Genomic DNA, 12,669 nt, shown 5'->3' on the forward strand with positions numbered 1-12,669 from the left:
TGCCAGCTGACATGACAGGCTGGCGCACCCAGTTGATGCAATGAGATGACACCACAAAGACACAAGGAAGCACAATGAAAAACACAAGTGGGGAACACATATGGCTCAGTTGATTAGGTGCCTCCCTCCCACATGGGAGGCCCCAGGTTCGATTTCCACTGCCTCCGAAAAAGATGAGCACACAATGAACTGACGCAGGAAGCAGACAGCAAGTGCAAACAATGGGGAGGGGATAAATCTTAAAAATTGAACATGCCTAAATAAAATAAAACCACCACTAGCAGAAGGAAGAAAATAGCAAAGAATAGAGAAAAGAAAACAATAGAATTGATGAAACCAAAGATCAATTAAGGAAAAGATGCAGGGAAGCAGATGTAGCTCAAGCAATTGGGTGCCTGCCTCCCATGTGGGAGATCCTGGGTTCAGTTCCTGGTGGCTCCTGAGGAAGACGAGCAGACAGATGAGGGAGTCATCTGGGACTTGGCGGGGGGAGGGGGGGGCGGGCAGGGAAGGATAAAATATTTTTTTAAAAATAAGATGCGAATAACATCAGAAATGAAGGTGGGGGCATTACAGAAATAAAAAGGATTATGAAAGAATACAGTGGTCAATTGTATGCTGTCAAACTAATCTAGATGAAATGGACAAATTCCTTGAAGTACAAATTACCAAAACTAACTCAAGAAGAAACTAACAGGGAAACGGACTTTGGCCCAGTGGTTAGGGCGTCCGTCTACCACATGGGAGGCCCGCGGTTCAAGCCCCGGGCCTCCTTGACCCGTGTGGAGCTGGCCATGCGCAGTGCTGATGCGCGCAAGGAGTGCCGCCCCACGCAGGGGGTCCCGCGCGTAGGGGAGCCCCACGCGCAAGGAGTGCACCCATAAGGAGAGCCGCCCAGCGCGAAGGAGGGAGCAGCCTGCCCAGGAATGGCGCCGCCCACAATTCCCGTGCCGCTGACGACAACAGAAGCGGACAAAGAAACAAGAAACAAGACGCAGCAAGGAGACACAGAAAACAGACAACTGGGGGAGGGGAGGGGAATTAAATAAATAAAAATAAATCTTTAAAAAAAAAAAAAAAAAAAAAGAAGAAACTAACAGACCTAACATAAGAGATTGAATCAATAATATGAAACTTTCCAACAAAGAAAAGTCCAGGACCAGATGGCTGCATTGATGAATTCTACCGAACATTTAAAGAATAAAACTAATCTCCAAATTCTTCCAAAAATTAACTCATTTCGTTGAGCCAGTCTTACACTATTGTCAAATCCAGATACAGATATCAAAGAAGATTATTGAAAAGAAAATTACAGACCAGTATTCCTTATGAATATTGATGCCTCATAGAATGACTTAGGAAGTATTCCCTTCCCTTCTTTTTTTGGAAGCATTTGAGAAGGATTGGTATTAAATGTTTGGTGGAATTCACCAGTGAACCATCTGGTCCTGGACTTTTCTTTGTTGGGAGGTTTTAGATTATTGAGTCAATCTCCTTACTTGTTGTAGGTTTATTCAGATTTTCTGTTTCTTCTTGAATCAGTTTTGTAAGTTCGTATGTTTTTAAACTGTCCATTTCATCTAGATTTTCCAATTTGTTGGTGTTAACTGTTCATAGTGTTCTATGATATCTTTTCTGTAAGTTTGGAAGTAATGTTCACACTTTCACTTGTGATTTTTGTCATTTGAGCCTTCTCAATCAATTGCATAGAGGTTTCTTAATTTTGTTGATCTTTTCAGAGAACCAGCTTTTGATTTCATTGCTTTTCTCCTTTGTTTTCCTATTTTGTTTCCTTTATCTCTGCTCTAATCTTCATTATTTCCTTCGTTGTGTTAGGTTTGGGTTTAACTTGGCTCTTCTTTTTTCTTTTCCTTAAGGTGAACAGATAGGTTATTGATTTGAGATCGTTTCCTTTTTTTTTTTTTTTTTTTTTTTAATATGGGCATTTACAGCTATAAATTTCCCTTTTAGCCCTGGTTTGGTGCATCCCATAATAGAGAATGCTGTGTTTTGTGTTTTGGTTATTTTTCATTCACCTCAAGTTGTTTTCAAGTTTTCCTTGTGAATTCTTTGACTCATTGGTTAACAGGGTGATGTTTAATTTCCATATATTTGTGGATTTTCCAGTTCTCTTTTTATTATTAATTTCCAGTTTCATTCCTTCAACAACACTCCCTTGGTGTTACAAGTGTCTCATCAGGTTCAAGTTGCAAAGCAGCTGATTCCAATCACTCTTTCTAGCTCAGTGGAAAGACCCTAGGCCTTCCCACTCCACCATGTTGTGGGACCCAAAGCTCCCTGTGCCTTTCGAGTTTTTTAGTGGTTGCTTTACATTTTAACTTAAAATAAGCACTCTTAGATTTAGACTAACTTACATTACTCCTATATAGCTCTGTTTGCTTTTCTCCCTTTTTGTGGTATTTTGTTTTGAATATCACAACTAATGTTCCATACTCAACAATACGTACATTGTTATAAATATTACTTTACCACCTGTCATCATTTCCTTAGCCCGTTACAGCTTTGCCCCCACCCAACTCTTGTGCTGTATGGGTTAAGTATTTTACACATATATTACATTTCTGTATGTTATAGGTCCAACAGTGTGCTGCATACATATTATTTTATGCACTTGCTTTTTATATCCTTTGAGAAAGAAAAATACGCACCTCTGCTGTCTTTCATAATTACTTTTTTTTTTTTAAAGATTTATTTTTATTTATTTAATTCCCTCCCTTCCCCCGGTTGTCTGTTTTCTGTGTCTTTTTGCTGCGTCTTGTTTCTTTTTTCTTTGTCCGCTTCTGTTGTCATGAGCGGCACGGGAAGTGTGCGCGGTGCCATTCCTCGGCAGGCTGCTCCCTCCTTCGCGCTGGGCGGCTCTCCTTACGGGCGCACTCCTTTCGTGTGGGGCTCCCCTACGCGGGGGACACCCCTGTGTGGCACAGCACTCCTTGCGCGCATCAGCACTGGGCATGGGCAAGCTCCACACGGGTCAAGGAGGCCCGGGGCTTGAACCGCGGGCCTCCCATGTGGTAGACAGACGCCCTAACCACTGGGCCAAAGTCCGTTTCCCTTTCATAATTACTTTTACTAGTGCTCTTTCTTTGTGAATATTTGAATTATCATTTTAGGTCATTTGCTTTCAGCCCAAGGAACTTCCTTTAACATTTCTTGTTAAGGCAAGCATGCCAAGCAACAAATCTTTTCAATTTTTGTTTATCTTGGAAAGTATTTTTTTTTAAATTTGTCTTTGAAAGATAGCTTTGCTGAATGTGGAATTCTTGATTGGCAGATTTCTTCTTTGAATATTTTAAATGTTATTCCATGGCCTTCTGCTCTATTGTTTCTGCTAAGTCAGCTGTTAATCTTATTAAGGTTACTTTGTAAGTAATGCATCAGTTTTTTCTTGCTGCATTCAAGATTTTCCCTTGTACTTTGACTTTCAGCATTTTTAGTACTGTATCTGAATACCTTTGCATTTATCCTTCTTGGAGTTCATTGAATATTCTGGATGTGTGGGTTATTGTTTTTCAGTAACTCTGGTAAGTCTTCAGCCATTACTTCTTTGAATCTTTTTTTTTCTGTTCCTTTCTCTCCTCTCCTTTTGGTACTCCCATTGCACATCTGTTGGTGTGCTTAAGGGTGTACCACATTTCTCTGTGGTTCTGTTCTTTTTTTTCTTTCCTTCTTTCTTTTTTCTCTTTGGTCTGTGGCTTGCCTAATTTCTATCAATCTGTTTTCAGGTTTGTTTTTCCTTCTGCTAGTTCTAAGCTACTGTTGTGTCTCTCTAGCGAATTTATTTCACTGGTACTTTGAAACTCCAGAATTTACATTTTCTTTTTTTTCTTTTGTAATTTCTGTCTCTTTATTATTAGCCTGTATTTCATTAGGTCATGTTCATCATACCTTTCTTTACTTTAATCATGCTTCCAGGTAGTTCATGAACATATTTCTAATGGCTACTTTGAAACCTTTTTTCTGTTATATTTGACAATTGGTTGCTCTCACAGGCAGTTTCTGTTGCCTATTTTTTCCTGACATATGGATCATACTTTTCTTTTTCTTTGCATGTCTCATATTTTTTGTTGGAAATTGAACATTTTAGATTTAAATGTTTCCAATTAAGCAGACTTGGTAGTCTTGTCGAAAAGCAGTTGTCCAGGGAAAGCAGATGTGGCTCAAGTGAGTGGGCTTCTGCCTACCATATGGGAGGTCCGAGGTTCAGTTCCCAGTGCCTCCTGATGAGGGCGAGCTGGCTTAGCAGGCAGGCATGGTGAGCTGATGCAACAAGGTGATGCAACAAACAGACACAAAGAGTAAAAACAATGGGAGACAACAAACCAGGGAGCAGAGGTGGCTCAAGCGATTCATCATCTCTCCCACATGGGAGGTCACAGGTTCAGTTCCTGGTGCCTCCTAACGAGAAGATGAGCAGACATAGAGAACACACAGCAACTGCAAACAACAAGGCAGGGGAATAAATCTTCAAAAAAAAAAATCAACTGGATGGGAAGCGGTTGTGACTTAAGCAGTTGGGTGCCCACATACCATATGGGAGGTCCCAGGTTTGGTTCTGGTGCCTCCCAAAAGAAGACAGACAAACAACAAGCAAACAAGCAAAAAAATCAAACTCAGGGAAGCTGATGTGATTTAGTGGTTGAGGGCCGGCTTCTCACATACAAGGTCCCAGGTTCAATCCCAGGCCTCAGTATGTTAAAAAAAAATTGGCTATAGATGGGAGGGTCTGTTTCTGAAACTTAATTTGATTCCATTGGTCTTTATGTCTATTCTTGCGCCTGTACCATATGGTTTTAACCACTGTATCTTTGTAATAATAAGTTTAAAGTCAGGAAGCATGAGTCCTCCAACTTTGTTTCACTTTTTCAAGACAGTTTTGGCTATTGGGGCCCCTTTACCCTTTCAATTAAATCAATTAGCTTTTCCAAGTTTTCAAAGTGCTGTTGGAATTTTGATTGGGATTGCATTGACTCTGTAAATCATTTTGGGTAAAACTGACATCTTGACAATATTTAGCCTTCCCATCCACGAGCCTGGAATATCCTTCAATTTATTTAGATCTTCTTTGATTTCTTTTACCAAAGTTTTGTAGTTTTTCCATTATAAGTCCTTTACATCTTAGTTAAGTTTATTCTGTGATATTTTACTTTTTTATTTGCTATTGTAAATGGAATTTTTTTACTTATTTTCCTTCTCAGATTGCTCGTTACTAGTGTTAGAAACACTGCTAATTTTTGTGTGTGATCTTGTACCCCACCACTTTGCTGAATTCATTTATTAGCTGTAGGAGCTTTGTTGTCAATTTCTGGGGACTTTCTATATATATAGGATCATGTTGTCTGTAAATAGGGAAAGGTTTACATCTCTCTTTGGATGATTTTTATTTCTTTTTCTTGCCTAACTACTCTGACAAGAACTTCCAGTAAAATGCTAACAGTGGTAACAGTGGGCATCCTTGTCTTGTTCCAGATTTTATAGGGAAAGCTTTCAGCCATTCAGTATGATGTTAGCAGTGGGATTTTCATTTTTGCCCTTTATCATGTTGAGAAAGTTTTCCTTCTGTTCCTATTTTTCTAAGTGCTTTTGTCAAGAAAGGATGTTGGATTTTGTCAAATGCCCTTTCTGCATCAATGAGATGACCTTGTGCTTTTTCCCCTTTGTTTTGTTAATGTGGTATATGAAATTAATTGATTTTCCTGTATTTAACCACCCTTGCATATCTGTGATAAATCCCACTTAATCATGGTATATAACTCTTTAAATGTTTTGATTTGCAGTTATTTTGTTGAGGATTTTGCATTGATATTCATAAGAGAAACTGGTCTGTAATTTTCTTTTTTCCTAGCATCTTTATCTGGCTTTGGTATTAGAGTGATGTTGGCCTCATACAGTGAGTTTGGTAATCTTCCTTCTTGAGTTTTTGTAAGAGTTTGAGCAGGATTGGTATTAATTCTTCTTGGAATGTTTGGTAGAATTCACCTGTGAAGCCATCTGGTCCTGGGCATTACTTTCTTGGGAGGTTTTTTGGTGACCGATTCAATTTCTTTAGCTGTATTTGGTCTGTTGAGATCTTTTATTTCTTCCAGAGTCAGTGTTTTTTGTGTGTTTCTAGGAATTTGTCCATTTCATCTAGGTTGTCTAGTTCATTTGCATACAGTTCATAGTATCCTTTCATGATACTTTGTAATTAAACAATACTGAAATAGGAATGAGAATGGGATCAGACAGATACATAACAAAAGATACAACTATACAGGGGGAAAAAAGGGCTGCAACAAAAGAAATAAGAGACAAAAAAGATAGGACATATAAAAACTCTGGATGTAAAGGCAACCTCATTTTTTTTAATGTAACATTAAAAGAAAATAAAGAAGAAAAAACAAAGCACAGAATGGGGTCATTAGTAACGTCCCCTTCTCCTTTCTTATTTTATTGATTTTTACCTTCTCTCTATTTTTGTTTTGTTTTGTTTTGTCAGTCTAGCTAATGGATTGTCAATTTTATTGATCTTTTCTAAGAGCCAACCTTTGGTTTTGTTAATGCTCTGTATTGTCTTTTTATTCTCTATTTCATTTATTTCTGCTCTAATCTTTATTTCTTTCTTTCTGCTTGTTTTGGGTTCATAACAGTTTTGCATTTAAAGTCTATTTTGTCCAATATTCGCATAGCTATCTCAGCTCATTTTTTTTGTTTCAATTTGCATGGAATATCCTTTTCTACCCTTTCACTGTCAATCTATTTATGTCTTTGGGTTTAAAGTGAGTCTCTTATAAACAACATATAGTTGGATCATGCTAATCTGTGCTTATGATTGGGGAGTTTAAGCCATTAACATTCAGCGTTATTACTGTAAAGGCAGTACTTCAGCCATTTTGTCCTTTGTTTTTATATGTCTTATCTTTTTGGTCTCTCATTTCCTTTGTTGCAACCTTTTTCTGTACAGTTGATCTTTTGTGATGTATCTGTCTGATTTCCTTTCTCATTTCTGTTTCTGACTATTTATTTTTAAAATGCTTTGTGGTCACCATGGGGTTTGTATTACACAACTTAGGTCTATAAGTTCCTAATTTTTAAAGTACCAACTTAAAACTAACTTCAATAGCATACATGTTCTCTGTCCCATATTCCTGTTTCCCCTCTTTATGTTGTTTTTGTCCCACATTACTTCTTTATATTTTGAATATGCCTTATCAGGAAATGTGACTTTTTTCCTGTTCAAATGTATTCTGATTCTTACAGGAATTAAAGTGTAGAGCTGTATTGTGAGCATACAGTGCTATTGCGTTTTGCATTTACCCATTTAGTTACCTTCACTGAAGATCTTCATTTCTTCACACTACTACAAGTGACTGTCTCCTGTCTTTTCCTTTCAATCTGAATAACTCACTTTAGTAATTCTTATAGGGAAGGTCTTTTGTTGATGACCTCTCTCAGTTTCTGTTTATCTGTGAATATTTTAAATTCTCCCTCATTTTTGAAGGGCAGTTTTGCTGGATAAGAAATTTTTGGCTGACAGTCTTTCTCTTTCAGTGTCTTAAATATATCATACCACTGCATCCTCACCTCCATGGTTTCTGATGAGAAATTAGCACTTAGTCTTATTGAGAATCCCTTTCATGTGATGTATTGCTTTTCTCTTGCTGCTTGCAGAATTCTCTGTCTTTGGTGCTTGACATTCTCTCTCTCTCTGGACCACTGAGCCACATCGGCTCTCCTGAGTTGGTTTCTTTATTTGTTTCCTTGTTGTTTGGGTTTTTTGTTTTTTGTTTTTAGGAGGCACTGGGGACCAAATCCAGGACCTCCCATGTGGGAAGCAAGTGTTCAACCTCTTGAACCACATCCACTCCCACAGTGTATGTCTCTTAGATTTTTTCTGTTTGGAGTATGCTGTGCTTCTTGAACATGTATATTTATGTCTTTCATAAGAGTTGGAAAATTTGAGGCCATTATTTCCTCAAATGTTCTTTCTGCCTCTTTCCCCTTCTCTCCTCCTTCTGGGACACCCATGATGCATATGTTTGCATGCTTCATACTGTCACTCATGTTCCTGAGACACTTCCATTTTTTCCATTATTTTCTCTACCTTTTCTTCTGACTTTATGATTTTGATTATTCTGTCTTCTAGATCACTGATTCTTTCTTCTGCCTGTTAAAATCTTCTGTTGTATGCATTTCGGTGTTTTTTCAATCCCCATTATTGGACCTTCCATCCCAATAATTTCTACTATGCTTCTTTTTAAACTTTTGAAATCTTTTTTTTTTTTTAAGATTTATTTTTTACTTATTTCTCTCCCCTTCCCCCTGTTGTGTGCTCTGTGTCCATTCACTGTGTGTTCTTCAGCATCCACTTGCATTATCTGTCAGCACTGGGAAACTGCATCTTCTTTTTCTTGCATCATCTTGCTGCATCAGTTTTCCGTGTGTGCAGCACCACTTCTGGGTGGGCTGCACTTTTTTCATGCCAGGCAACTCTCCTTGTGGGGTGCACTCCTTGCGCATGGGACTCCGCTATGTGGGGATGCCCCTGCATGGCAGGGCACTCCTTGCATGCAGCAGCACGGCACGTGGGACACTTACCACACAGATCAGGAGGCCCTGGGGATCGAACCCTGGACCTCCTATATGGTAGATGGACACTCCTATATGGTAGATGGACAGTTGAGCCATGTCCGCTTCCCTTGAATTCCCTTCTTTATTCTCACATATTGTCTTTTTAATATCCTTTAGCTCTATATCCACCATTAGTTTATTTCTATCCATGTTTTCCTTCATCTCCTTGAATTGATTTAGGAGATTTGTTTGAATTTATGTGATTAGTTATTCCAAATTATGTGTCTCCTCTGAGGTTTTAATTTGTTCCCTTGGCAGCCATATTTTCCTGTTTCTTAGTATGGCTTATAATTTTTGCTGCTGCCTGGGTATCTGATTATTTTGATGTGTTAACTCTGAAGACCAGTTTCTCCCTCTTTCTTAAGGTTTTTTTGTTGATTGACTTTGTGTTAAGGCTCTTCTTTGATGCTTGGTCCAACTTCTGGGCCTTTAGAGTAGCCTGTGTTTACCTGTTCAGATTTTCTCATCTCTTCGGCACATAATTTTTGCCCTGGATATGAGGAACAGTTTTCAAGATTGCCCTTTTTGCATGCAGTTGTTTCACCTCCAGGAGAAAACTTCCTTTCCTCCATTTGTTCTCGGGAATTTTGATCTGTTCTGTTTATTTTTGTGGAGAATTTTCTCCCCAGCTCCTATTATTTAAATTTTCTCCTTCACCTAGTGCCCCCTTTTCAATACACTTTCCAGTTCTGGCATCTGTCCTGTCTTACCATAGTTCAGTGCCCTGCCCTACACTTATTTTTAAATTTCTGTGACAGTGTTTTTTTTCCCATTAAGTTATCCATGTCAGGAAGCCAGATATGGTCAATCCAGAAAGGTCTGTTTTGTATTTAGGTAGTCCAACAATCAGAGATGGGACTGAGCGTGCACACCTCTTGCCAACAGTTCTGACATGGTTTCTCCCTCATCCCTCCAGAGCACTCTCATATGCACCACTCATCCACATGTGCTCTGCCCTGGGTCTCTGCAGACTAGGTCTCCATGCCTGGATATGTGTGGGGTTCTAACTCATTGCCGTGAGAGGCCCTGGGGTCTGCATCTGTGGTGGGAGTGACCTTGGCTGTGCTGCCTCTGTGTGATTCCCGAGCAGTATAGGACAGAGGGGAAGGAGTCCAGAGTGGTAGGTCAGGGATGCCAATTTTCTACCTGATTTTGATGTCTTTTTCTTTGATTCAGCATTTGTGGAGTACTTCTCCCGTCTCTACGGTATTCCAGTGATCCAGGCAATTGGGATTTGTCCTCTTATTAGCTGATTCTGAGGGGAAACTTTTCCACGGGATGCTTTATATTGCATGTTGATGAAACCCAGTCCACTTGGAGTCATCTCTACCCTTTTAGTGAGTTCCTGTTCCTATTCTGATCACTTAATCTGGATGATTTTAAAAACTTAGAATAAGTTGAACCAAAAATCAAAGAAGAGCCATGAAACAAAACCACTAGGCAACAGAGAGAAATTGGCCATTAGAGTAGATTCACCAACATATTCAGATACCTAGATACATTAACCCAAAGGGGTGCTGATGCAAAATACCAGAAACTGGTTGGTTTTTATAAAGGGTATTTATTTCGGGTAGGGGCTTACAGATACCAGGCCATAAAGCATAAGTTACTTCCCTCAGCAAAGTCTATTTTCACGTGTTGGAGCAAGATGGCTGCTGATGTATGTGAGGGTTCAGGCTTCCTGGGCTCCTCCCTTCCAGGGTCTTGCTTCTCTCTGGGTTCAAGGTTCCTTTCTTCCTGTGACTTGCTTCTCTTTCCTCAGTGTGCTTACTTCCCAGGGGCACCAGCTTAAGACTTCACCATCAAATTCCAACATCAAAACTCCAATATTAAGAACCCTCAACTCTGTCCTTTGCCATGCCTTTTATCTGTAAGTCCCCACACACCAAGGGGCAGGGAGTCAGTGCCCCTAATGACATGGCCCAATCAAAGCCTCAGTCATAACTCAATCTCACCCAGGTACAGACCAGATCACAAACATAATCCAATATCTATTTTTGGAATTCACAGTCATATCAAACTTCTACAATAGATATCAGTAAAAATTAATAAGCCATACTAAGACAAAGGATGAGATGGCCCAGCCAAAGGAACAAACCAAAAATCCTGGCAAGGAACAGGATTTAAGACAACTAATCAACGATAATAAATCTCCTAAATCAGTTCAAGGAGTTAAAGGAAAATATAACTGAAGACATAAAAGATATTAAGAAGACACTGAGGGAAACGGACGTGGCCCAGGGGTTAGGGCGTCCGTCTACCAAATGGGAGGTCCGCGGTTTAAACCCCAGGCCTCCTTGACCCGTGTGGAGCTGGCCCATGCGCAGTGCTGATGCACGCAAGGAGTGCCCTGCCACGCAGGGTTGTCCCCCGCGTAGGGGAGCCCCACGCGCAAGGAGTGCACCCCGCAAGGAGAGCCACCCAGCGTGAAAGAAAGTGCAGCCTGCCCAGGAATGGCGCCGCCCACACTTCCCGTGCCGCTGACGACAACAGAAGCGGACAAAGAAACAAGACACAGCAAATGGACACAGAGAACAGACAACCGGGGGAGGGGGGAATTAAATAAATAAATCTTTTAAAAAAAAAAAAAGACACTGAATGAGCATAAAGAACAATTAGAATACCTGAAAATTAAAAGACCTTATGAGAATGAAAGACACAATGGATGGGTTAAAAGTACAATTAGGGAAGCAAATGTGGTTCGAGCAATTGCGCTCCCACCTACCACACGAGAGGTCCCAGGTTCAGTACCTGGTGCCTTCTAAAGAAAACAAGATAGTACGCTGAGCTACAGGCAGGTGTGGCAAGCTGATGCAACAAGAAACATGAGGAAAGCACAATGAGAGACATGACAAAGCAGGGAGTGGAGATGGCTCAGGAGATTAGGTGCTTCCCTCACACATTTGAGGTACTGGGTTTCATTCCTGGTACCTCCTGAAAAGAAGACCAGCACACAAGAAGCAGACACAGCTAATGCAAACAATGGGAGGGTGGGGAGAAATAAATAAAATAATTTTTTTAAAAATACAATTAGAGGCATATAATAGCATATTTGAATTGATGGAAGATGGAATTAGTGAATGCAGGAGTAAGCAACTGAACCTGAAAAGACAGGAGAACAGAAAAAAAATAATGGAAAAAATGTAACAGGGTCTCAGGAAATTAAATGATAAATTGAGTCACACAAACATACACATTATTGGTATCTCACATAAGAGAATGGGAATAGGGGCAGAAAGAATATTTGAGGAAATAATGACTGAAAATTTCCCAACCCTTATGAAAGACATAAATATCAATATCCAAGGACAATGCACTGGAAAGAGGAAAAACCTGAATAGATCTATTCCAAGACACCTACTATTCAGAATGACAGATATAGAGATAAAGAGAAAATTCTGAAAGCAGTAAGAAAAAAGTAATGCATCACATACAAGGGAACCTCAATAAGACTAAGTGACAATCTCTCATCAGAAACCATGGAGATAAGAAGAAAGTGGTATGGTGTATTTAAGTTATTGAAAGATAAAAACTGCCAACCAAAAATTCTCTATCCAGCAAAACTGTCCTTCAGAAATGAGGGTGAGTTTAAAGTCTTCACAGACAAAAACTGAGAGAGTATGCTACAAAAAGAACAGATTTATAAGGGGTACTAAAGGGAATGCTACAGTCTGGAAGGATAAAAACAAGGGTGAGAGACTTGGAGAAGAGTGTAGAAATGAAGATTATTAGGAAGAGTAAATTAAATGATAAAAAGACAGACAATAGTAAGATATGATAGTGGAAAGCCAAAAGATAAAATGGACAAAGTAAGTAATGCCATTATAGTAATAATACTGGTCAGGGAGCTGGTATAGCTCAGCAGTTATGCACCAGTTTCCCACATATAAGGTCATGGCTTCAACCCCCTACCGTGTGTACTTAAAAAATAACATTGATCATTAATGGATTGAGTCCCCTAATCAAAAGACATATACTGACAGAATGGATTAAAAAAAAAAAAACAACATATGAGCCATCTGTATGCTGTCTACAGGAGAC

Source organism: Dasypus novemcinctus, chromosome 5 (genome assembly GCF_030445035.2).
Source record: "Dasypus novemcinctus isolate mDasNov1 chromosome 5, mDasNov1.1.hap2, whole genome shotgun sequence".
NCBI lineage: Eukaryota > Metazoa > Chordata > Mammalia > Cingulata > Dasypodidae > Dasypus > Dasypus novemcinctus.